Raw genomic sequence first — 27,743 nt, forward strand, 5'->3', positions numbered from 1 at the left:
CTCTTCCAGCAGAGAAGCAGGGAGCCAGGAATTTTAGTAGCATTGACTTTTTCAGTAAAATTATTGTTGGGTGCAATTCCACCCCAAATACAAACCAATCTCCTTGCTAAATACAAATGGTAACATTTGAGCAAAAATTGCTTTGCATACTGTATTGAGTAATCTAATTCATTCAGGTAGGTTGCCACATCAAGAAGAGTATTCACATATGATGCAGGCTATTTGCACAATTTTTTACATGAAGCTTAATTGTAGAGTTTGTCAGGTGCAGCGCCATTCCTTGATATGGAGGATACTTACCTAAGGAAGGATATACTTGCCTTAGAGGCGGTGCAATGAAGGATCACTAGATTGATTCCTGGGATGAGGGGGTTGTCCTATGAGGAAAGATTAAATAGAATGGGCCTATACTCTCTGAAGTTTAGAAGAATGAGAGGTGATCTCATTGAAGCATATAAGATTCTAAGAGGGGTTGATAGGGTAGATGCTGAGAGGATGTTTCCCCTGACTGGAGAGTCTAGAACTAGGGGACATTGTCTCAGGATAAGGGGTCGGACATTTAGAACCGAGATGAGGAGGAATTTCTTCACTCAGAAGGTCATAAATATTTGGAATTCTCTACCCCAGAGTGCTGTGGATGCTCAGTTGCTGAGTATATTCAAGACTGAGATCGATAGATTTTTAGAATCTAGGGGAATCAAGGGACATGGGGATCGGGCGGGAAAGTGGAGCTGAGGTCGAAGATCATGTTATCGAATGGCGGAGCAGGCTCGAGAGGCCGTATGGCCTACTCCTGCTCCTATTTTTTATGTTCTTATGTTCTTATATTCTTATACTTGATGGACTTGAAGGGGTCAAACTTCTCCCATACCTTTCAGCACTTTAGGCTTGATTCTCTTTTTACCAATAGGTAAACATCAGGGTTTAATTTGCTCTGGTAGTGCAATGGTTAATGAATTCGCATAAGATTCTATGTGTGCTACTTTAGTGTACCCATTGGCTACTTAAAATAAATGGGTTAATAACTGCTGAAATAGTGCTAACAGAGACAACTAAACCACCAAGACAGAAACACTGCTTTCTAATACCCAGCCTGCAGCTAAGATCTGCAGGTACTTAATATGATTAAACCCTGATTGCTTACCGGAGTTTAAAGCTAAATGGAAGAGGAAGCTGGTAAATTTAATGAAATGCAACAAAATAAGGGAAAAAGTTGACCAGTTTGGAAGGGACCTTGGATCCTGCCTTAAAATATTACATTGTATCTAATGGACCCCTTCTCCATTGCTCGAAGTTAGCCTGTCCAAAAATTTAGATTGTTAGGGGCGCAGCCTGATGCAGGCCAGACTGTAGACATACTATGAGTCTATCTTAATCAGAAATTGAAATCATTCTGGTTGGGCCCACAGAGGATCTGTGAGTTTTAACTGTTAAATTAATCCTGACCCATGGGGAGCTTGCCCATCTGCATTGTGTGCCCGAATTCCCGATATGCTTTCCTGGTGGCTGTGACTCCTTGCTGGGAGTGCGATTTCATATGATTGGCCCTCGTGTCTAATGAGCCTCTAATGACTCGGACGACACATTCTTGTTCATCAGTTCGCTTTCCAGAAGAAAGGAGAAATGCTCGAGGGCACATGCGAGATTGCATTGCACGGATCACATAACAAGGGGTTTCATTGTTATGACCCCTGAGACACGGTGTCATATGACTAGATATTAGGCCGTAAAGGTAACTCTTTATCATAGGGGTCAGAGGGTCTGCTTATGGGACACACCGGTGACACTGAACTTGACAGAATGTCTGGTGCAATGTGAAGTTTGTACGAGAGCCATGCAGAGCCATTTGGAGGCAGTTGGGGAAAAAAAAGAGAAGGAAAGACTTAGAGAAAAAGAGTCAGATAGAAACAAATAGAAAGAGAGATTCAGACAACAAAATGAAAAATAATGTGATGGGCATTCAAAGATCAGCAGAACCCCCGGAGAAACGGTGTAAACAGTTGAAAACAGACTTTTTACGCTATTGCGCTGGCGGTTCTGGTGGTTGATTAGGAGAATCTCTGTGGAAATGTAGGAGCCCTGTTCTGGCAGTAGCACTGTGCCTATTGGCACTGACCCCATGACACTACACCATGATTTAGTATCTAATATAGTTGTTCTCCTATGGAATTGGCCACAGACAAAAGAAATCGTGACTCTCAGCCTTGGAGTGTAGTCTAGGCTGATGTTCCACTGCAGTACTGAGGGAGTGCAGCATTCTCAAAGATACCATCCTTCAGAGGAAATGTTAAACTGAGGTCTTGTCTCCCTATTCTGGTGATTCAGGTGGATGTTAAAGATCACATGGCAATATTCAAAAAGGAAGAACTTGCATTTATATAGCGCCTTTCACGATCTCAGGACACCCTAAAGCACTTTAAAAAAGCACAAGGAGTTCTCTCCTTGTTCTGGGCAACAGTTCTCCCTCAACCTCCACTACCAAGAACAAATTAACTGGTCATTTATCTCACTACTGTTTGCGCAGTGTTGTTGCATACCAGGCTGACCACATAACAATAGTTGCTGAATTTCAAAAGTAATTCATTGATGATGTTGGTTGAAGGAGAGATCATCCTTTTTACTTTTTTTTCCCTATATATTATAAACGTTTATGATGTTGCATAATTCCTTTATCTTCCATGGTTTTTCTTTCCTTGTTATATTTTATCTTTATCAATGGTACATTTTCCCCCTATTATTTTGTCTTTTCCTTTTATTTATAATTGGCTCAGTCTTGTATCATGACTAAAGGAAGGATGCAGATTGCATTAGTGACAGTTGGGTGCAGTAGGTCTCCAGCCTCCTGAATAAACTTACTTACAAATCGGATCTTCAAAGAAGAAAGCTAAGAGGAAGTGGGAGGTAGGGACAGAGACAAATGTGCAGAAAAAGACATTAAGTAGAAAAGAAAAAAAGGAGCATTGAGCAAAGAAACAGAGACACAGAGATAAAAAGGAGGAGATTGATAAATTGGATAATGGCTACTGACACCCATAGTGAGTCAAAGTCTAAATCAGAGATTGAGATGGGAAGAAGGAGAGCTGAAAAACAACTTTTGTACTCTTGAGACTGACAGATGAAAAAAATAAAGTTTCTCGAGCTCTGAACATAAATCAAATACAGAGAATGTTGAAGAGTGTGTTATTGTAAAATCAATTATACTAGTATCAATAAAAATATTAATTTGAGATTACCAATCATGTTGCATGCCAGAGATCCTCATCTATAACTGCAATCAATTCAAGCTCATGCCTTCCTGTTTAAAAATTCTCATTCTTTTTTGAATACATTTACAACATTGCCACTTACAAAATGAAGAAAACTGCAAATTGAAGTTTAGTTAAAAGGCCTCAACTGACCTCTCTTGTCAGTTGCACATGCATATGTTCTGTTACCCTGCTGAGCACAATTTCACTGTGTTGCTACATCTGTCACACAACTCAGAAGCAAAGGCATGGAGCACACATTATTAATCATAGCTTTGTTCTTTTTCTCTAATCCACCTACGTATATTGAATCATCTCAATTACTGAGCATCAGTTGGGTCGCCACTGTTTTCCGAAATGATAAGAACTCAATGATGACGGTGATGGTGGAGAAGGTGCATTAACATCATACAAATTCACAGAAAAGAGAAAGCACCCGGAATGAAATTTCCTCTGTATTTGTGCCCAGAGACACGTGTAATCGGGGCATAAAACAAATACCCAGCTTTAAGGATCGAGGAAAGTCAGGCACAAGTGCGTTAAGCACATAATTACACTACGCCAAAATTTTCTCGCTCTTTTACGCCCGTCTATCGATCCCTGCACCTGAATGTACCTCAGCTCATTATAATGGCTCCGCTCCAGGCTAAAGAGCTGTATACACAAATTTCCTGCAATTAGGGATGGGCAATAAATGCTGGCCTTGCCAGCGACGCCCACATCCCGTGAACGAATAAAAAAAAAATTAAACCCAGAATTTTAGACTCAGCAGGAAACAAAATCATTTTTCTGGTGTTTTATTGGTGATTTTTTAAGCAAATTTCTTTTAATTTATCCTCACTGAGACCTGCACTATATTTTCTGTTTCTTTGATGCATTTTTATAGCATCAGTACGTATTACATTAAAAATGAAAAGCTTCTACGATTACAGATCCTCAAACATGCCGCATCTAATGTGCATGAATGATAGTTAGAATGCTTGAAACTTTAATTTTCATACTTAAAGAAGGAATATTTGGTGTGAGTTCCGCCCTTTCCTCGGACCCTGATTATTTCCGTTTGTTTACACCAATTTTTACATTCAGGCATATGCTAATGGTGTTGGCAGGAAATTTGGGTGTGAATTGACATCAGCAAAATGGGCACACAATTGAGTGTAATTTTAGATGTAACTTCCCCATTACACCTCCACAGGAAATTCTACCACCACCCCCCCCACAATGTGGTGGCAACATATATATCAAAGCAAAATAATCTTTGTAATATGGCGGTGAAATTGATCTTCGACAGTAGTGCAAAACAGGCAATTACAAGTCGGCAGCCATTTTGACATCGCGCCTGATTTTCTTTTCCATTGTGTGAAAGAAAATCAGGTGCGGCGTAAAACAGGCTGCCGAATTCCTATCGCCATTTTGAGCAACTACTGAAGACCAAATCCACCCCTATTATCTTTTCATTACTGCAATTTACTGCAACCGCGATATTGGCGACTAATGTCATAAGTTAGACAGTTGTGGCAAATTTACGCCAAATAAGCTGAAAAACTGACTGGGATACGCTGCAGTGAGCATAATGGTGAATCAGAAGTGGTGCAGCCATTGTCTTGTATCTGCAGGGAGATGGAAACCAGCATTCCCCACCACATGCACATTGGTGTCAGGGGTTTGTGCCTATTTTAGAGAATAGATGGTCCCCCCACTTGTAATAAATGAAGCTGCCACTATGGGAGCTGAGAAATGCAACTGTTTGTTTAGTTTTGGATTTGACTTGTCCCAATTCATAGGAACATAGAACAGGAGAAGGCCATTCAACCCCTTTATTAGCCGAGGCATAGAATATAAGAGCAAGGAGGTTATGATGGAGCTGTATAAAACACTGGTTAGGCCACAGCTGGAGTACTGTGTGCAGTTCTGGTCGCCACACTACAGGAAGGATGTGATCGCTTTGGAGAGGGTGCAGAGGAGATTCACCAGGATGTTACCAGGGCTGGAGCGCTTCAGCTATGAAGAGAGACTGGGAAGATTGGGTTTGTTTTCCTTGGAGCAGAGGAGGCTGAGGGGGGACATGATTGAGGTGTACAAAATTATGAGGGGCACAGATAGGATGGATACTAAGGAGCTTTTTCCCTTCGTTGAGGGTTCTATAACAAGGGGACATAGATTCAAGGTAAAAGGCGGGAGGTTTAGAGGGGATTTGAGAAAGAACTTTTTCACCCAGAGGGTGGTTGGAGTCTGGAACTCACTGTCTGAAAGGGTTGTGGAGGCAGGAACCCTCACAACATTCAAGAAGCATTTGGATGAGCACTTGAAATGCCATAGCATACAAGGCTACGGACCAAATGCAGGAATGTGGGATTAGAGTAGACAGGGCTTGATGGCCGGCGTGGACACGATGGGCCGAAGGGCCTCTATCCGTGCTGTATAACTCTATGACTCTATGACCCTTGAACCTGCTCCGCCATTCAATTGGATCATGGCTGATCTGTACCTCAACTCCATTTACCTGCCTTAGCTCCACATCCCTTGATACCCTTACCTACCAAAAATCTATCGATCTCAGTCTTGAAAGCTCCAATTATCCCAACAACCATAGCATGTTGGGGGGAAAGAATTCCAGAATTTGAAAGCAAGAACCAAGATGTACAGTGAGTCGGCGGAGTAGTACACAGTGGGACACTGTCCAAGTTAAATGCCATATTACACATTTGGTTTTCAGCATTTACAATACAAATGCTATTAAAGTGATATTTCATTGAACTTATTCTATTTATACTCCATTCAGACATTGTTGAGACATGGATGAGGGGAAGGGAAACAGTGTGAGGCTGATAGGGTTTAATAGCCACCCAATTAAAGGGAAATGAGACAGATGGTCGATACTAGTATAAATTATAGGGAGTTCCTCTGAGCAAAGAAGTCGAAACATGTTAATTGACTGGTATTGTGTAGATGCAAATTGGGCATCATTCAAGCCCAGGAAAAATATACATAAGAAGAAGATAGTTCAGTTGACTGTTAGATTAGCCCTGACCTTGTTACTTGCAAAGACAATCGAGAGCAATCAAGTAAAGGGGAAGTAAACAAGGACACAGTAATCTGTGTAAGATCAAGTTTGATTGGTGGAATATCACACATAAGTTAAGTAAATAAAGACACAGCAATCTTTGTAAAGAAATAGCCATTTCTAAGCCAGTTGTTTTTAAATAGTGTTTGAGTGGTGAACAGAGTCTATGTATATTAAATAGGTTTCAGGAGAAGTGTCCAAGAATAAGGAAAGGTAACATAGAAAGACCACGCCTTGCTGTTAGTTTTTGATACAATACTGAAGGTGATGTCTCTACTGTACACAGAGACAGACTGGAATTAAAGAACACATATCTACGTTTGATTATACTCTGCTTGTTCAACTGCTTTCCACACCAAACTTATTGAAGGAGTGTAAACCAAAAGACAAACTCACTCTTTCTTTGACAAACAATTATTTTCGGCATTTAAGAAGACTCTTGTACACATATTCTTTAACATACATAAACAATAACAGACAAATACACATTTATATATACACAGGTTCTAAATAGTTCATTTTGTTGTGCACACTACGACTTCAAGCCCAATTTGACACTTCATGTGCTGCAGTATATTTAATCAGAATTGAAAAAAACTTATGCAGCTATCAAAAAATCAATCCATAACAAATAATGCAAGAAAAAATGAAAATTTAATAAAATATTCCCATATAGATAACTTTAAATGTTTACAAATAGGCATTTAGCCACATTACTTGATCCATTGTCATTAGTTGAGTGTTATAAGCAATTAATAAATAAATCAGTGAATGGGATTCATGTATTTCAAACAGTCAATTTGGTCCTGGATGATTGGAATAAATGGTAAAGAAATCATTACAAAAGGTATACCAGTAAATGTTTTATTGCTAGCATTAGTGCTTTTCCCACCAATGGAAGTATTATTAACACTAGAACAACAAAGTTAACAAAATTAATATGCGCTAGCTTTAAGGTTTACTCTTTAGAATGGTAATAATCAAAAGAACATTTGGTTTCTGAGACTGTGAAAACATTCAGACATCAACCAGAACTAATAGCTTTTGCAAATGCTAATTACGTAATTAACTTTTAACATCATCACTGGGAGAAGTTTAGGTTAAAAAAATCCCACTTTTTAAAAAAATATCTGCACATTTTGTGCAAATGTAAGGGTCCCAATATTTATGGGGAGTGAGCGGGGGATCATAGCGATTGGGAAACCCGGAAATGCGGGTAACCTGGAGGTCCTGCCAAATTTAACAGCAGGATCTCATTTAAATTCTTTTTCTCCATTTCCTGGCCGGCAGCCAGCCAGATTGTAAGGCTGGGGGGAGATTGCAAAGGCCAGAGCGGAGATCAGATAGGTCAGTGGGAGATCGGAAAGGCCGGGGGGCAAGATCGGAAAGGCTTGGGGGGAGATTGGAGGTCGGGAGGAGATCGGACAGTTCGGGGATGCGATCGTGGGTTGGGGGGGTGGTCGGGGTCAGATCGGGGTGGGGAGTAAATCTGATCACGGGGAAGGAGGCTGATCATGGGGGAGGGTCCGATCTCGGGGGGACCCGATCGCATGGAGGAAGGCCGATTGTGGGATTGGGGGTCCGATTGTGGGAGGGTCCAATCGCATGGCGGTTCCGATCGGATTGGGGGGGATTTGATCGCAGGGAGGGAAGCAGATTAGCTTGAGGGGCTGGGGGGAAGCACTCCTGCTCCTCTTGGCCCACAAGCAGTGCTGGAAAAACAACTGCTGGATCTGGCCGCTGTCGCCTCCCTGCAGCTACCGGGTTTCCCAATAAATTTAAAACGGTGGCAAAATTTGAGGCACGCAGCTTCATTAAAATATTTAAATTATGGACCCACCTCTCAAGAGCAGGCTAGTCGCCCACCCCCCAACCCGCCTCTGTTAAAACTGGAAGTGGATGGGTTGGAGTCGGGTTTCGGATTTTTGAAATTTTAACCCCCCCGCCCCTCTCCCGCCTGTCCTGGAGGGTTAAAATTCCTCCCAAGATTCCTGTGATTATACCAAACATTCTGAGCCCACCAGCATCATTCTGCAATGGTCTAAGTGGCAACAGCATCACAGTAGCTTTACTTCAGGCAGGGCTATGATAATTAACTGTTCAAGGGAAATGGCGGAGTGGCGCAAAAGTTCCAGAAAATTATGGTGTGGCGTAAATAATAGTGTGAATCACTTTTGCTAAAATCTCCTGGGACTTTTGCGCCATAAAATAGGCCCAGCGATGTAGTTGCCCAAGGCACAAGCCTCCAGAAAATTCTGGGCCAATGTGCTGTATAAAGTAATACTGGATTGTCCTGTTTATTTCAATTTTGAGGAGGATCTTTTGTGAGATTTTCTTCACTTCTGAAATTAACTGGATATTTATGTCATGTCTGTATGGATAGGCAAGGCACATAATCTAGGCTGCCACATCAGTGCAGTGCGGAGTGAGTGCTGCACTGACGAAGGTGCTGACTTTCAAATGAGGTGTGAAACTGCGGCCCTGTCAGCTCCCTCAGGAGGACATAAAAGATCTCATGGCACTATTCAAAGAAAAGCAGGAGTGTTCTTCCAGTGTCCTGGCCAATATTTATCCCTCAACCAACACCACTAAACAGAATATCTGGTCATTAAACTCATTAATGTTTGTGGGATCTTGCTGTGTCTAAATTGACTGCCACGTATCCCTACATCATAACATTGACTAATGGTGACGTCCTGAGGTCGTGAAAGTTCTTTTTTTCTTTCTTGCACAGTTGACTACAAGCCAAAGGTAAAAACTGCTGTGACTCACTAGGATAAGCTGTTGGGAAGACCTTTTCTTAGTTTTGTTCCTGGCTGTTGGCCTCAGCATGACTTAAGGAACCTGGTGGCACTGGCACAATATAAAGTGCCTTAAGAAATGCACTGGTGTGGGCTTTCAGTTTGCATTTCAGTGGGGTTAGTTGGTATTAATGTTGCTACAGTCAGAATTCTCTTAGTGAATGAATCTCAAGATTCTCACTGTTAAAATTTAATAAATTACTGAATGAAGTGTGAAGACCTTACTGGCTGTGATTGTACATTAATGAATTAGGCCCAGCTCTTATTGTGTCGTATTAAGTGTGAATTTCCTTTGTGTGTTTAGCCTTCCCAGCTAAGTTCTTATTGGAAGTTTCTGGGACAAAAATAGTAAATTCTGGAAACAGTCAGTAGGTCAGTCAGTACCTGCGGAGAGAACAGACAAGTTAACATTTTGGATGTAACACTTCAACAGAGTGGGAAAAAAATGAAAAATGAACAAGCAGTTAAATAGAAGGCAGGGGTGGCAGTGTCAGCCTTGGCTCAGTGGTAACACTCTCACCTCTGAGTCAGAATGTTGTGGGTTCATGCTCCACTCCAGAGACTTGTGCACATAATTCTAGGCTGACACCTCAGTGCAGTGGTGTGGGAGTGCTGCAATGTCAAAGGTGCTGCCTTTTGCATGAAATGTTAAACTAAGACTCCTGTATGTCCTCTTATGTTGATGTAAATGATCCTGTGGCACTATTTGAAAAAGAGGAGGGAAGTTTTTCCTCCACACAAGCAGTAGTCCTAATCCCATGTGCCTGCCCTGTTCACATATCCCTTTATTCCCCTTCCCTTCAACCACCCATCTAACTTATTCTTAAATGTTGACATTTCAATCGTTATTCTAGTAGAGTGGTCTATAACCATTTCACCGGGGTTTCCATTGATCTTCTGCTGAAATTACATCAGATGATCAGGAGAATGCCTATGGAAATGCCACCCCTCTGGTTCTATCAACTCAGTCCCATAACTTTAACCACCTCTTTCAAATCATCACTTAATCTCCCCTGTTCCGTTCAAAATAGCCCCATATCTTCAACTCTTTCTGATATGTATTTGTATTTTCTCATACCAGGCAGTATCCTAGTGAATCTGCACTGTGCCCTCTCTATTGCCTCAACATCCTTCCTATAGCGTGGAGCCCACAACTGCAAACAATACTCAAACTATGGTCTTACTAAGGTTGATTTGCCATTACACCTTTGTGTCCTTGATCCCACGAGATCTTCCTCACCATCTTCTGGGGACTGGTGCCCTTAGGTAAGCTCGGATGTGGGGCATATGAAGCTAATCAAGCTGCAGCACAGGATACCAGCATGATAAACACCAAAAGCAGCAGGTTATAAGAACATAAGAACATGGAACAGGAGTAAGCTATATGGCTCCTCGAGCCTCTCCGCCATTCAATGAGATCATGGCTGATCCTCGACCTCAACTCCACTTTCCTGCCCGATCCCCCATATCCCTTGATTCCCCATGTGTCCAAAAATCTATCTATCTCAGCTTTGAATATAGACACAGCTAAACATTCCCACACCCAGCTCTGTACCCCTACTACCACTAGGCGAGAATATTGGTGGACAATCAAGCAATTAACAGGAAAAGCATGGGAGTGCAAGAGATAAAGCTGAAGTCTGCAAGTGTCTTCAGTCAAAAGTTCCAAGTGCACAATATCACTTGGCCTCCTCCTGAGGCACCTTCCAACATAGCTGTCCGATTCTGTTCACACCACATGACATTAAGAAGTAGCTGAATGCACCGGACACAGCAAAGAGTATGTGTCCTGACAGCTGCAGTGCTGAAGATCTATGCACGAGAACTAGCTGCACACCACCCCCAGCTGCTCCACTGTAGCTATGACAGTGGCATCTATCCAATAATGTGAAAAATTGCCGAAGCACAAAAAGCAATACAAATCTAACCCAGTCAATTACTGCCCTATCTGTCTCCTCTCAATCATCAGTAAAGTGATGGAAAGAGTCATCAATAATGCCATCAAGTGACACCTACTCACCAATTATCTGCTCACTGATGCTCAGGTCAGGTTCCATCAAAACCACTCAGCTCCTGACCTTGTTGTGTCATTGAGCCAGACATAGACACAAGGGCTGAATGTCAGAGGAGAGGTGAGATTAACTCCCTTTGACATCACAGCAGCATTTGACTGAGTATGGCACCAAGGATCCCTACAAACACTGTGGTTAGTGAGGGTTAAAGGAAACCCTCCAGTGCCTGGACTCATACCTGACATACAGGAAATTGTTGGAGGCCAATTATCATAGCCCCAGGATATCATTGCATGAGTCCCTTAGAAATGCATCCTGGACTCAACCATCTTCAGCTGCTTCATAATTGCCCTTCCCCCCTCATTAGGTCAGAAGTGATGCTGTTCACTGATGATTCCATAGTGTTGAGCTCCATTCACATCTCCTCCAATAACAAAGCAGCCCATGCCAATCTATAGTAGAATCTGATCAACATCCAGACTTGAACTGACAAGTGACAGGTAACCTTTGTGCTACATAAGTGACAGGCAATGACCAACCCCAAACAAAAAAGTCCCAACCTTCAGTGGCATCACCATTGACAAGTCTCCCACCATCATCATCCAGGGTCTCATCGTTAATGAGAAGCTTAACTTAAACCACAATGATACCATGGCAACAAGAGCAGGACAGAGGCTGGGTATGCATTGATGAGTGGCTCCCCTCTGACGTATCAATGGCTCTCCGCTATCCACAAGGCTGAAGTCAGGAATGTGATGGAATATTCGCCACTCGCCTGGAGTGAAGAATGCTCAGGGATTCTGAGTATTCATGTATGCTCAGAATTATGAATTTCTGATTCGCCATGTCAGAAACAGAGCATTTTTGATTCTGATCAAAGATCAAGATATCGTTGAAAAATTGAGGCAAAGTACTTTTGTTCCTAAAAAGCTTGAAAAAAAATTTCAGCTGTAACAACACTCCAGGAGGTTAACACCATCCACGACAAAGTGGATCAATTGATCGGCACCCTTGCCACAGAATTCAATATCCACTCCCTCCAACACCAGTGCACCTTGACACAGTAGGCACTGTCTACAGGATGCCCGACAGCAATGCAACAACAACACAACTTGCATTTATATAGCGCCTTTAACGTAGTAAAAAGTCCCAATGCACTTCAAAGGAATGATTTTCAGACAAAAATTTGAGACAGAGATATTAGGACAGGTGACCAAAAGCTTGGTCAAAAAGGCAGGTTTTAAGGAGCATCTTAAAGGAGGAGAGAGAGGTAGAGAGGTGAAGAGGTTTAGGGAGGGAATTCCAGAGCTTAGGGCTTAGGCAGCTGAAAGCATGGCTGCTAATGGTGGGATGATGGAAATTGGGGATGCGCAAGAAGCCAAAATTGGAGAAGCGCAGAGACCTCTGAGGGTTGTAGGGCTGGAGGAGATTACAGAGATAGGGAGGGTCGAGGCCATGGAGGGATTTGAAAACAAGAATCAGAATTTTAAAATTGAGGCGTTGTTGGACTGGGAGCCAATGAAGGTCAGCGAGCACAGGGGTGATGGGAGAATGGGAGTTAATGCGAGTTAGGATACGGGCAGCGGAGTTTTGGATGAGCTGAAGTGTATGGAGGATGGAAGGTGGGAGGCCTGCCAGAAGAGCATTGGAACAGTCGAGTCTGGAGGTAACAAAAGCATAGATGAGAGTTTCAGCAGCAGATGGGCTGATGCAGGGGCGGAGACGGGCGATATTATGGTCATGGAGAGGAAATGGGGTTGGAAGCTCAGCTCAGGGTTAAATAGGACGGCGAGGTTGCGAACAGTCTGGTTCAGCCTCAGACCATGGCCAGGGAGAGGGATGGAGTCAGTGACTGGGGAACGGAGTTTATGGCAGGTAACGGAGATAATAGCTTTCCAATATTTACTTGGAGGACATTTCTGCTCATCCAATACTGGATGTTGGACAAGCAGCATGACAAATCAGAGTCAGTGGAGGGATCGAGAGAGGTGGCGGTGAGCTAGAGCTGGATGTTGTCAGCGTACTTGTGGAATCTGACGTTTTTTTTATTCGTTCATGGGATGTGGGCGTCGCTGGCAAAGCCAGCATTTATTGCCCAACCCTAATTGCCCTTGAGAAGGTGGTGATGAGCCGCCTTCTTAAACCGCTGCAGTCCGTGTGGTGAAGGTTCTCTCACAATGCTCTCAGGAACGGCGATATATTTCCAAGTTGGGATGGTGTGTGACTTGGAGGGGAACATGCAGGTAGCGTTGTTCCCATGTGCCTGCTGCTCTTGTCCTTCTAGGCGGTAGAGGTCGCGGGTTTGGGAGGTGCTGTCGAAGAAGCCTTGGCGAGTTGCTGCAGTGTATCCTGTGGATGGTACACACTGCAGCCACTGTGCGCTGGTGGTGAAGGGAGTGAATGTTTAGGGTGGTGGATGGGGTGCCAATCAAGCGGGCTGCTTTGTCCTGGATGGTGTCGAGCTTCTTGTTGGAGCTGCACTCATCCAAGCAAGTGGAGAGTATTCCATCACACTCCTTACTTGTCCCTTGTAGATGGTGGAAAGGCTTTGGGGAGTCAGGTGGTGAGTCACTCACCGCAGAATACCCAGCCTCTGACCTGCTCTCATAGCCACAGTATTTATATGGCTGGTCCAGTTAAGTTTCTGGTCAATGGTGACCCCCAGGATGTTGATGGTGGGGCATTCGGTGATTGTAATGCCGTTGAATGTCAAGGGGAGGTGGTTAGACTCTCTCTTGTTGGAGATGGTCATTGCCTGGCACTTGTCTGCACGAATGTTACTTGCCACTTATCAGCCCAAGCCTGGATGTTGTCCAGGTCTTGCTGCATGCGGGCTTGGACTGCTTCATTATTTGAGGGGTTGCGAATGGAACTGAACACTGTGCAGTCATCAGCGAACATCCCCATTTCTGACCTTATGACGGAGGGAAGGTCATTGATGGAGCAGCTGAAAATGGTTGGGCCATGGACACTGCCTTGAGGAACTCCTGCAGCAATGTCCTGGGTCTGAGATGATTGGCCTCCAATATCCACTACTATCTTCCTTTGTGCTAGGTATGACTCCAGCCACTGGAGAGTTTTCAATTTTACTCGGGCTCCTTGGTGCCACACTCGGTCAAATGCTGCCTTGATATCAAGGGCAGTCACTCTCACCTCACCTCTGGAATTCAGCTCTTTTGTCCATGTTTGTACCAAGGCAGTAATGAGGTCTGGAGCCGAGTGGTCCTGGCGGAACCCAAACTGAGCATCGGTGAGCAGGTTATTGGTGAGTAAGTGCCGCTTGATAGCACTGTCGACGATAACTTCCATCACTTTGCTGATGATTGAGAGTAGACTGATGGGGCGGTAATTGGCCGGATTGGATTTGTCCTGCTTTTTGTGGACAGGACATACCTGGTCAATTTTCCACATTGTCAGGTAGATGCCAGTGTTGTAGCTGTACTGGAACAGCTTGGCTAGATGCGCAGCAAGTTCTGGAGCACAAGTCTTCAGCACTATAGCCGGGATGTTGTCGGGGTCCATAGCCTTTGCTGTATCCAATGCAGTCAGTCGTTTCTTGATATCACTTGGAGTGAATCGAATTGGCTGAAGACTGGCTTCTGTGATGGTGGGAATATCGGGAGGAGGCCGAGATGGATCATCCACTCGGCACTCCTGGCTGAAGATGGTTGCAAACGCTTCAGCCTTGTCTTTTGCACGTGCTGGACTCTGCCATCATTGAGGATGGGGATGTTTACAGAGCCTCCTCCTCCCATAAGTTGTTTGATTGTCCACCACCATTCACGACTGGATGTGGCAGGATTGCAAAGCTTTTATCTGATCTGTTGGTTGTGGAATCGCTTAGCTCTGTCTATAGCATGTTGCTTCCGCTGTTTAGCATGCATGTAGTCCTGAGTTGTAGCTTCACCAGGTTGGCACCTCATTTTTAGGTACGCCTGGTGCTGCTCCTGGCATGCTCTTCTACACTCCTCATTGAACCAGGGTTGATCCCCTGGCTTGTTGGTAATGGTAGAGTGAGGAATATGCCGGGACATGAGGTTACAGATTGTGCTGGAATACAATTCTGCTGCTGCTGATGGCCCACAGCACCTCATGGATGCCCAGTTTTGAGCTGCTAGATCTGTTCTGAATCTATCCCATTTAGCACGGTGGTAGTGCCACACAACACGTTGGATAGTATCCTCAGTGCGAAGACGGGACTTCGTCTCCATGAGGACTGTGCGGTGGTCACTCCTACCAATACTGTCATGGACACATGCATTTGCGACAGGTAGATTGGTGAGGACGAGGTCAAGTAAGTTTTTCCCTTATGTTGGTTCGCTCACCACCTGCTGCAGGCCCAGTCTAGCAGCCATGTCCTTGTGTTTTTGGATGATGTCGCTGTGGGGCAGCATGTAGATGAGAAATAGGAGGGGGCCAAGGATAGAGCCTTGGGAGACTCCAGAGGTCGCAGTGCGTGAACGGGAAGAGAAGCCATTGCAGGAGATTTTGTGGCTACGACTTACAGATAGGAATCGATCCAGGCGAGTGCAGTCCCACCCAGCTGGATGACGGAGGAGAGGGGTTGGAGGAGGTTAAAGTGATCCACCATATTAAATGCTGCAGACAGGTCAAGAAGGATGAGGAGGGGTAGTTTACCATGGTCATAGTCACATAGGATGTCATTTGTGATTTGATAAGGGCCATTTCAATACTGTGGCAGGGGCAGAAACCTAATTGAAGAGGTTCAAACATGGAGTTGCAGGAAAGATGGGCATGGATTTGGGAGGCTACAACAAGTTTGAAGACTTTGGAGAGGAAAGGGAGGTTGGAGTTGGGGCGTTAGTTTACAAGGACAGACGGGTTAAGGGTGGGTTTTTTGATAGGACGTCGCAGACCCTGACCTCTACCATCAAGAAGGACAAGACCAACAACGTCACAGGAACACCATTAGCTGCAAGTTCTCTTCCAAGTCACATTCTGACTTTACCGTCATTCCTTCATCATCACCTGATCAAAATCCTAGCATTCCCTATTTATCACCGTGGTGGGAGAATCAACAACACAAGGACTACAGTGGAGGAGAAGGCCCACCACCACTTTCTAGGGACAGGCAATAAATGCAACTTTGCAAGCATTGCACACATCTGAGATCAAATAATATAAAAACAAGTCTAATTAATCCCATTCAGTAAAGCATAGCAGATGTTTGCTGTCATTTTTGTATTGTATATTATTCGTGACTGATATTTTTAGTAAGAAATTGCCTCATTAATGTTATACTCATTATTTGTTTTCCTGGGATGAAAATAATAGATATGGCAGAAATTATAAGCAGAGAACTATTTGCTGCCTTAGAGGCTTTTATTTCTTTTGCTTCGATGCATTACGGGCCTTAATAGAAACTTCCTGTAGGCCATCAATTCTTTTTCAGGCTGTGACATTGGTTCGACTTTTCCTCAGATGTGGTAACAAATCTTCATGGCAATATTTGGCGAAGCTTATTTATGTAGTGCAAATAGCCAAGCAAAACTACGGGTTGCTTGGAACAGCAACATTCTGTTCCTGACTTCAGCACCAGACGTGAAGAAAGCAATTGTGCTTTCCCATGGTCTTCAGAAAACAAATGGTTTGTTTGTAATTTCTGCCACCGGCGGTATTCCACAGTCAGAGATGGGCACAAAACTAACTCTATTAAAGCATTAAGTGACATGTTAGCTCACCAACAGTTTTAACTCTTTCAGTAGTAACTGCCATTGTGATAACACTTGCTGCTAAATAATAGGGAATCAGCTTCAAATTGAAGTGGCCATCCAAACTAGACCAGTGTCTACCATTAGTGTCTTTCTTCAGATAACCTTGGTGTGAATTTTATATCTTTATTTTGGGAAGGAATTCTTAGTTACCTATACAAAATATATATTTTTACACATATAGTGAGTTACACAAGTGAGTGCGTTCATTTTTGGTGTGGTCACATGCGGATAATGTGGTGTTTCTTTGGTTGAATCATTGGCTGAATCACATCAGAACTTCGGGGGGGATTTTAACCCCACTTCTCCTGCCTCGTGGGAAGGGTTAAAATCAAGCGAGCGGACTTACCGGCCCAGTGTTGCTTTGTTCTTGCCCAAGGCAATTTTACCTTCGCCAACTTTCCAGGCGGCCAAGGCTACTGCCACAGGCAGGCGGAGGCCTCACCAATATTCAAAGGTTGGGGTCCAATGACGTCAACTGGACCCTGACATGACCTTCGCTGTCAACAGCGGCAGTGATGTCTAGTGTGGGGCCCGCCTGGGTAAGCTGTATTGTGGTCAGAAGATGCATAGGTGAGTTCAATTTTTTTACGTTTTGAAGGTTTGCTAGTGAGCAGGGAGGAGCAGAAGTGCTCCACTAGGAAACCTTGGGCCACCCCTGCCCTGGGCTTCTCTCCATCTTCCCTGACTGTGATCGCTTCTGGAACCCTCCCCACACCCCCCCGACCATTTACCTGATGCCGGGACCATTCCCTCCATTCCCTGGCAACGGCCTCCTGCTGTGGGAAATCATGCTCTCTCCTGCCGGCCACCTCATCACATCCATTTGGTTTGGACTGGAGTCTGTGCTGCAATATGGCAATGAGGCCCAGCAGTTAAAATTGGCCAGGCCTTAGAATCATAGAATCATAGAAAATAGGAGTAAGAGTCGGCCATTTGGCCCTTCGGGCCTGCTCCGCCATTCAAAATGATCATGGCTGATCGTTTAACTCAGTACCCTGTTCCCGCTTTTTCCCCATATCCCTTGATCCCTTTAGCATTAAGAAATATATCTATCTCCTTCTTGAATATATTTAATGACTTGGCCTTCACTGCCTTCTGTGGTAGAGAATTCCACAGGTTCACCACCCTCTGAGTGAAGAAATTTCTCCTCATCTCGGTTCTAAATGGCATGCCCCATATCCTGAGACTGTGACCCATGGTTATGGATTTCCCAGCCATCGGGAACATCCTCCCTGCATCTAGTCTGTCTAGTCCTGTTAGAATTTTATATGTTTCGATGAGATCACCTCTCATTCTTCTAAACTCTAGTGAATATAGGCCTAGTCGACCCAATCTCTCCTCATACGTCAGTCCTGCCATCCCAGGAATCAGTCTGGTAAACCTTCGTTGCACTCCTCCATGGCAAGGACATCCTTCCTCAGATAAGGAGACCAAAACTGCACACAATACTCCAGATGTGGTCTCACCAAGGCCCTGTACAACTGCAGTAAGACATCCCTGTTCCTGTACTCAAATCCTCTTGCAATGAACGCCAACATACCATTCGCCTTCCTAACTGCTTGTTGCACCTGATTGCTCGCTTTCAGCGACTGGTGTACAAGGACACCCAGGTCTCGTTGCACCTCCCCTTTTCCCAATCTATCACCATTCAGGTAATAACCTGTCTTTCTGTTTTTACATCCAAAGTGGATAACCTCACATTTATCCACGTTATACTGCATCTGCCATGTTCTTTCCCACTTCTTGCCTTGCTTCAAGCCTGACCTGTGGGCGCTTCACCTACTGCGGGCCCCCACGCACTGATCCTGTTCCAAGTTAAAATTGCGAAAGATCCTGATATTTGAGAGGAACTCTAAGTAGGAGATACATTTGCTGTTGATGCTGCTTAATGTTATAAGTATTGTTACATTTGGTCTAAGAGAGATTATTCATTTATATTAAGATATTGCTATTAAGTTAAAATCAGCTCACAAGAGGTTAAATCCACAACACATAAGCTTTTAGGAATGCAGATTGAATCTAGATGAAACATCTGTCCACGCTGGTGTTTCTTGCATATTCTGTCATCTCAAGATAGTAGAGTTCATTAAGGCATTCTAGTGACATTCACACCTAATTTATTAGAACGTTTTCATTTGTTTGAGCCAGGCGGCCATTCCTAGAAGGGTGGTACCAGCTTGACTGGCCAATCTTTGGGTACGGAAAGCAGGGAAAGAGTCAGAAGACCTGTCTTAATCTTCCTGGTAAGCTGGGACACTAGGGTCTATAGAAACATGGAGTGGAAGACAGAGAGATCTTAAGATTACTGCTGACTAGTTTCTGAAATGTGCTAGTCTGTAAAGTGAATTTAGCTTGCTAAATTATTGAGTAGAATGGATCTATATTCTCTGGAGTTTAGAAGAATGAGAGGTGATCTTATTGAAACGTATAAAATTCTGAAAGGGCTTGACAGGATTGATGCTGAGAGGCTATTTCCCCTGGCTGGAGAGTCTAGAACTAGAGGTCATAGACTGAAGATAAGGGGTCGGCCATTTAGGACCGAGATGAGGAAAAAATTCTTCACTCAGAGGATTGTGAATAAATGCTGACTCTCACTAGTAAACCTAGAAGCAAGTGTTCAGTAAAAGGAAATAGTTTTTTGCAATTATACAATTTTGTCAACTTTTATACTTTTCGCTTGGATAGCTACCCTAATGTCATGGGGTAGAACGAGATTCACACAATCCTCACACTAGTTGAGATTTCTGCATACACACACACACACACACACACATGCATACATGATACAGACACACACGCACACACACACACACACACACACAGTGCTCTGGAGAGTTGAGACCATTCCCTCCATCCACACACATATTTCCTATGCATCAGACAGATAGGGATCAGCTTGATGGTGTTGTGGGGCCTATTCAAAAACAGTACATTTCTCAAACACCCCTTATGCTCTCCAAGTACAGAAAATCACTGAATTATTGAATAGCTCTGGTACATCAACAGTCCATTGAACAAACATGTCTCCTGGTGAACTCAGAAATATCAATTAACAAGTAGGGGAATGCGTGGTCCATAAGTAAATCACAGTCAACGCTTCAGCTAAAACCAAGAAAGTTTTTTAAAAAATTCTCTCCGAAAACTCAAAAGAAAAGTGTCATTTCAACATTTAACATTAGAAGTTTAAAAAGAACAATTTTCAGTGCATAACTTCAACAGTGAAACAATTTCCAGGACATAAGATGAACAATAGAAAACAATTTTTCAGTATTAAGGGTCAGCAGAGAAAAGCAATAGTACACAGCAATAAAGATGCCTGTTGTGCTGAAGTACACATATAACATGGTGGAATCTCCAGAGGTATTGGAAAGCGCAGTAAAAACTCCAAATGATCCATGTCAGCTACAATGAAGCTCGGGTCGACAACCCAGATATATATATCATGCTCCATTTCAGTTGGTTTTATTCTGCTTTAACTGCAGAACTGATTGTCAGATGTAAGGCACTTAGATAAATCTATAACCTGTGTACTGACAAGGAGAGCTGGCTGGGGCAGTGTGAGCTTCGCTCAGTTGGTAGCCCTTTCAGTCACAGGTTTGATTTGAGTGTGCGATCTAGACTGATTGTATGAGGGGTTTTGATGGAATAAATAAGGAGAAATTGTTTCCACTGGTGGGTGGGTCAATAGCCAGAGGTCACAGATTTAGGATAATTGGCAAAAGGACCCGAGGGGAGATGAGGAGAAATTTTTTTACGCAGTGAGTTGTTATGATCTGGAATGCATTGCCTAAAATGGTGGTGGAAGCACATTCAATGGTACCTTTCAAAAGGGAATTGGATATATACTTGAAAAGGAAAATTTTGCAGGGCTATGGGGAAGGAGCGGGAGAGTGGGACTAATTGGATAGCACTTTCAAAGAGCTGGCAAAGGCACGATGGGCTGAATGGCCTCCTTCAGTGCTGTAAGATTCTATGACACTCCTGTGCAGTACTGATGGATGTGCTGCAATCTCAGAGGCACTGTCCTTCAAAAGATATGTTAAACTGAAGTCATATCTCCCTGTTCAGGGTGTTAAAGATCCCACTGGGCTATTTAAAGAAGAGCAGAGAGTTCTCCAGGGGTTCTGGCCAACATTCCCACCAAAAATCAGATTAAATGGTCATTCATCTCATTGTTGTTTGTGGGATATTGCTGTTGTAAAATAGTAGTTCAGTGATTTGAGACATTTTGATGACACGATAAGGGTAGTGAATAGGAGGGCCGAAACTGCACTACCCACATAGGAACATAGGATCAGGAGTAGGTCATTCAACTCCTCGAGCCTGTTCTGACATTCAATTAGATCATGGCTGATCTGTACCTCAATTGCATTTACCCACCTTTGCTCCATGTCCCTTGATACCCTTATCCAACAAACATCTATCCATCTCAGTCTTGAAAATTTGAATTGACTGAGCAATCACAGCCATTTGGGGGAGAGAATTCCAGATTTCCCCTACCCTTTGCGTGAAAAAATGCTGCCTGATTTCATTCCTAAAGATCCAACAACTATAAGATTTTTTAGTTGCAAAAGCCTTAATACACCTTAAAGCACATTGACATTGGATGTTTTTCAGGCATTCTTGGGCACAGGGCATAGCTTTGCGAAATTGGTCATTTTTGCCACGTTTTCCATCCGGAAAATGGGTACAACGATGACTAATTGCTACCCCATTGTTTCTTACCTTTCAACCAGTTTCTTATCCATTCCCAGGGTTTACCCTGAATTCCCGTAGCTTTTCATATGGAACTTTATCAAAAGCTTTTGGAAGTCAAGGTAGACAATGCCAATTTCTTCAAAGAAATTTAAGAAAATTGGTCAGGCATTATCTTTCCCTTCTAAATACACGCTGACTGCTATTAACTATGTTATTGCTGTACAGATGATAAGGTTTACTCTTGATAATTGATTCCATTATTTTACACAGAATGGAAGTAAGACCATGGGCTCGATTTTGGCGTCGGGTTTCCGGCGGGTTTCCAGCGGGGGGGCCCGGAAAATCCCGATATCCGGTCACGTGACCGGATCGCGACGAAATCCCGACCACTTCCGGGTACCGCGCTGACGTGCGGGGCTGCACGTGCAAGCCCCGCTGGTGGGAATCCCGCAGGCAATTAAAGCCAGCGGGGTTCCACTTGAGTGTACTTACCTTGCTTGTTGAGGTCAGTTAATGAGCTGAAGCAGCTGTCAAAAGAGGAAGTGTGGGATTTTAGGTTCAAGGCAGTGAGCTTCACACACTGGGGGAAACATTCTCTCTCCAACCAGGCGTGTTGCAGCCAGCAGCCTGTGGCAGGTGCCAAGGTGCACTCCACGGGGGACAGCCCTCACCCACGCAGGAGGCCACCGCGTCACATAGGGCAACCCCTGCCCCCCACCACCCCCTGCCAAGCCAGAGGACAGACCGACACGAAACCGCAGCCCCAGTCCGAGGAACCACCCACCTACCCTGCACAACCCCTCAGACCAACACCTGCCAGATGGGTGGTGTGTGGACATCCTCGGAGGACGAAGAGCATGACCAGCCCCAGCAGCCTCGCAGTCCACGCCGTCCGCCGCAGAGACGTGGATCCCCCCAACACGGTGTTGTTGCACGCGCACCTGCACAGCAGGAGGGAGGGCTACCGCAGAGAGAGACGCATCGCAGAGGGCACTACCCTCGCCACAGGGTCCACAGACCGAGGCGCAGCTCCCCGGACCTCTCCGAGCAGCAGTGCACAGGGAGGCGCAGATTCGCTCGACATGTAGTCGTGGAGATCTGCAGGCTCTTTCATGCCGAGCTGCTCCTGGCTGGCCCCAGCACCAACTGCTTACCTGTCGCTGTCAAAGTCACCACTGCCCTCCACACCTTCTCCTCCGCATCCTTCCAGGGTGCAGCCGGCTACACCGCCGATGTCTCTCAGTCGTCTGCGCGGACGAGCCCTGCAAATACACCTGCACCTACTCTGCAGTAACACGATGGGTGGCATCAGTGGTGGGTCCTCATAGTGATACCCAGGAGCAGGCATTATTGGACACAACGGACAGGATTCGCGGAGACATGGCAGTGGTGGTGTCAATATAATGTGTGCTGTTTGTTGCTCTGAAATTCAATATAGGTAACACCCATGACAAACCCTCAGACACCCTTGTGCACCCCCTTCATGCTTACGACACGTTTGCCTTACGCTGCCTACTGCACATATGTGATGCATGCCCTGTGGCTGCAGCACAGGTGGTGGCAGGTTGAGTGAGGCTGGCCGTGAGGGAGATGCACGAGAGGGTGAGTATGGGATGGAGCAATGAGATTGTATGAGGATTGGGTTGCGTGTTAGTGGCAGGATGAGTACTGGCGAGGTGAGTAGGTGGAGGTAAGATGAGGATGGGGTTTGAGTGGGTATGAAGGGTGATATTACAGAATAGTGTTGGCGGTGCCGAAGGAGATGTGGGGTGGGGGCAGTGTTGTGGCAGACGGAGTGTAGGGGAAAGACTTCGTGTTCTCACTGCGGCTGACCTACTGCGGTCATTGCAGCGCCTCCTGCACTGTAAGCAGGTGGGCCATATGTTGGTGGCGCAGGTGACCCCCTCTGCCACCTCGAGCCAGGCCTTCTTGGTGGCAGAGGCAGGCCGCTTCCTCCCGCCCGCCGGGTGGAAGATCTGTGTCCTCCCCCTCCTCCTCACCCCATCTGATGATACCTGGGGTGAGGCATCATTAAACTTGGAGCAGCCTTCCCCCTGGCCTGCTCCATGCTGCAATTTGTTCCATTGGTTGCAGCATCTGTCAGTGGAGGACTGCCCCTTTAACTAGAGAGCCTCCAGCTGACAGATCGTACTGCGCATGCGCAGCCCGACCAACGCGCAGGCCAGCGCCGTGGACCCCGGAGGAGCAGGTAATTGATTCCTATTAGTGGGTCGCCTGCTACGATCGCGCGGGCAACCCACTGATTTCGCCGAGCGTGTTGACCACGCTCCCGGAGGACCACCCGCTGGGAACCCGCAGGCCTGCTAAATTCGAGCCCCATGTGTCTGTAGTTGCCTGTATCTGCTTTGTCATCATTTTTGAATAGGGATACCACATTAACCTGTTTGCAATCTAATGGTGTCAATTTACTTCCTCAGAATGATTGTCAGTGTCTCACAAATCTCCAGCCTAGTCTCTCTCAGCACTCTGGGATAAATACCATCTAGTCCTAAGTATTTATTTCTTTTGAGCCCATTTATCCAGTCTCATCTGTAAAGGAGTCTTTGTTTTTACTTGGTATATCTTTATTTCGGGATGGCATTTTGCTCATGTCTTGCTTTGTGATTACTTAGAGAAAGTATTCTTTCAGAATATTTATTTTTTGTGCTCATCCTCAGCTTTGAGCCTGTTTCCATCTTTTATGGTTTTCACCTCTTCTCTCACTGCTCTCTTACTGGTGTGGTACTTAGCTTCAATTCCTGTGCTTTTTTTCCAGATCTGATCAACCAGGTCTGCACAGTGAATCCTTACTCTTTCACCCTGCAAGATTTGTAAACTCAATTATTCCTTTTACTTCACTTTTAATTTGTTAATCCATTTAGGATCATGGTTGTTTAGTCTGAGCTTGTTGGTTTAGGGAATGTATTTATCCAGCATGCTCATTAAAGATGTTCCTTTTGCCTTCTACTGGTGCTTTTGAACAACTTTCCCCGATCTATTTGTTTTAGTTATTCCCTTTTAAATTTATAGGCTGGCTCCTGGGTTTAGATATTTCTGACCTCCAAATCATGTTAAACTTTATCATTCTGTGGCTACTGTCCCCTAGGGGTGCTATCACTACCATATCTTGTACATTTCCTGAGTCTTTTATAAATACAAGATGAAGGCGTTGCCTTTTGTGGGTTCCTTGAAGCACTGGATCAAGAAGCAGTCACGTACTAAACCTACCAACTCTGACTCTAAACAAGTTGTATTTTCCTACTTTATATTATGTTAATTAAAGTATCCCATCAACATCACTTTCTTGTTCGCATATTTGCTTCCTATTTCATTATAGAGCAAACTGTCCTCATTCTAACACTGAACTGGTGATATAACATGCCCATAGTGTTAGTTTCCATTTATTAGAGTTAGTGATGTCTCACAGAGTCAATTCCATGGACCTCCCAGGTGACCCTGACATATCCCTGGCAGTAATTTTCATCTTCGCTGCTTGGGTGGTAAATCAGTTGGCTGATATCTCAGCCATTATAGAAATGGCCCAATTTTCATCCCTATTGAAATCAATAGAAATGATAATCGGGTGGTTCCATAACGGGTGGTCAATCCGCCTACCGATTTACCACCCAAACAACAAGATGAAAATGAACCTGCTCGTGGTGCTTGGCTATTTTGAAGGGCTGCCAGGTTTAGATATGGTCTGTTCATACAATAGCTAAGTTACCATGATCATATTTTAAGTTGCTTTATGAAGCAAATATTATATATTTGGGAGACTTTTTCATCTTATATTAATGTACTGATTTATGGATGAATATCAAAGCCATGTTAAGGTGACTCATTTGTTTTACAGGTAGTTTACGTCAGGTTCCCATGACATTGTAAAGACTATTATGGAATGTGAGCCTACAGCTGGACTCTGTAGTCTCATCTATTCTTAATGCCATATTTTTGCATGTTTAATAAAAGCTTTTTAATTGTTCTTTTCAATTTTTTTTTAATAAAGCGCAATGTTTATTTGTATTTGTCTAGAGTGTGACATCTGATCAGGTGGGACATCAATTTGTTTTTATTGGTCCTGAGTAGTTTTGTGAAGATCAGACTGCTCAATTGGCTGCTGCTATTGCATTGTTCATCTGTCATTTGCTCCGAAGTTGTCAGGTGTGATAAATGGTGAAAAACTTACATTTTTTCCTAACCCTTGGAGCATGTGGAAATTCTCTGAATTTGGAAAAATATTGTCAAAAGATCTACACTCTCAATAAATTAGCAATATGAAAATTAATCAATACTGTATGTCATTTACATAATATATTTTCCTTATAAACTGGAAAAATGTTCTGAAATGCAATCAGATAATGGAGGCTTGTGATGTGATCATTTATGGCTAGTCATGAAGGAATTTGTGTTAAAATGAGCGACACTGCTGGTGCCAACTGGAAGCTCGCCTGGACATTTAAATACCATTATGACTTCCCTAGTTTAGGTTTTGAAAATAAACCCAAACTGCAAAATCTTATGAAACTTTGGAATTTCTTTCTTTTGTATCCATATTCAGCAAACTTTCACACTGGATGACATAGCATTGAATATTGCATCACATTGCTTTTACTCAAATGCAACTAATACTGAGCTGCTTACTGAGTTCATAGCCCCGATTTTAACTCATAGCAGGAATCGAACGGGCAGGGGTGGGCAAGTAGGAAATGCCAATGACGTCACCAGCCTGAGGTCCAGGCAATTTTAACCCCCAGGTCTCATTTTAAAATGATAGATGGGCTGTCCACTCAATCATGTCAGGAAACTTGCAACCCGTCTGTTTTCTATGCAGGCAGGCCTTCCGAGGCCTATTTCAAGTGGGAATGCGCCTCTTAAAGCAAGGTTGAATTCCTTTCTGGAATATTTCAATGCAACAGTGTGTTGATAATTATCTTGGCAGTAATGAGTTGCAGGGCGGTCTCCAGGTTTTCAGAGGACTCACTAGAGGTCCTTGTGGAGGAGGTCATGGCAAGGAGGGAGTTAATGCTCCCCAGTACCCATAGATACATCCCCACGACCACTATCCAGCAAGCCTGAACAGAGGTGGCTGACAGGGTCAGTGGCAGCAACATCATCACCAGGACCTGGCTTCAGTGTAGGAAGAAGTTCAATGACCTCACAAGAGCAGCAAGGGCAAGTGCAGCTCTTCATCTCTCCATGTCTCTCAACAACACCTGCCATCCCTTCTTTAACTCTCTTCCACACTGCTCTCAACAATTGTCACCTCCAAGTGCGGATACAACCCCTGGATTGCATCCGCGCATATTAAATGAAGTTAGGGAAGAGGTAGTAGAGACACAATTACATATAGATAAAAACTCATTAGAAAAGGTAATAATGCCGGGGGACTGTTCGACAGCTAATGTGATTCCTATATCTAAAAAGGGAGATAGAACCCGTCCAGGGAACTATAGACCAGTTAGCTTGACGTCAATGGTAGGAAAGATAATGGAATCTTTACTCAAAGGTGCAATAGAAAAACATCTGGAAACCGAAAATATAATAAAGGGTAGTGAGCACGGATTTCAAAAGGGAAGGTTATGCTTGACTAACCATATTGAATTCTTTGAAGAAGTAACAGAAAGAGTAGACAAGAGTAATGCAGTAAATACAGTATATTTGGATTTTCAAAAGGCCCTCGATAAGGTACAGCATAGTAAGCTCATCACTAAGGTCAGAACATATGGAGTCAAGGGACAGGTAGCATAATGGATAGCAAGCAGAAAACAGAAAACAAAGAATAGGGGTTAAATTGGTTAACCCCTGAAAATGGGCGCTGGGATTACGGCGCTCGATTAACCCACACCCATTGGTTGCGATGCAGGCAGCACGTAACATTCGTGCTGCCTGATGATTTTAATGATAGCTGCATGCAGCCACGCTACCTGCGCTGTTGAGTGGCTGCACCCACCAACAGGGGGCCCTGATATCAGGAGTGGCTAGCACTACTTAAAGGCAGCCTGCACCTCTTAAAGAGGAGGTGCATTGTGGCTGCAGGAAGTGCTGGCAGTGCTTTGGGAAGTGAATCAGTGGTGGAATATACTGAAGAATGACTGTGCTGTGAGAGAGCGTGCACCAAGGTTCTTGGACGATGCACTAGAGGCCTTGGTGGAAGAGGTGGACAGGCAGGGGGCCATTCTATATCTGCA

The sequence above is a fragment of the Heptranchias perlo genome, chromosome 1 (assembly GCF_035084215.1).
Source record: "Heptranchias perlo isolate sHepPer1 chromosome 1, sHepPer1.hap1, whole genome shotgun sequence".
Classification (NCBI taxonomy): Eukaryota; Metazoa; Chordata; class Chondrichthyes; order Hexanchiformes; family Hexanchidae; genus Heptranchias; species Heptranchias perlo.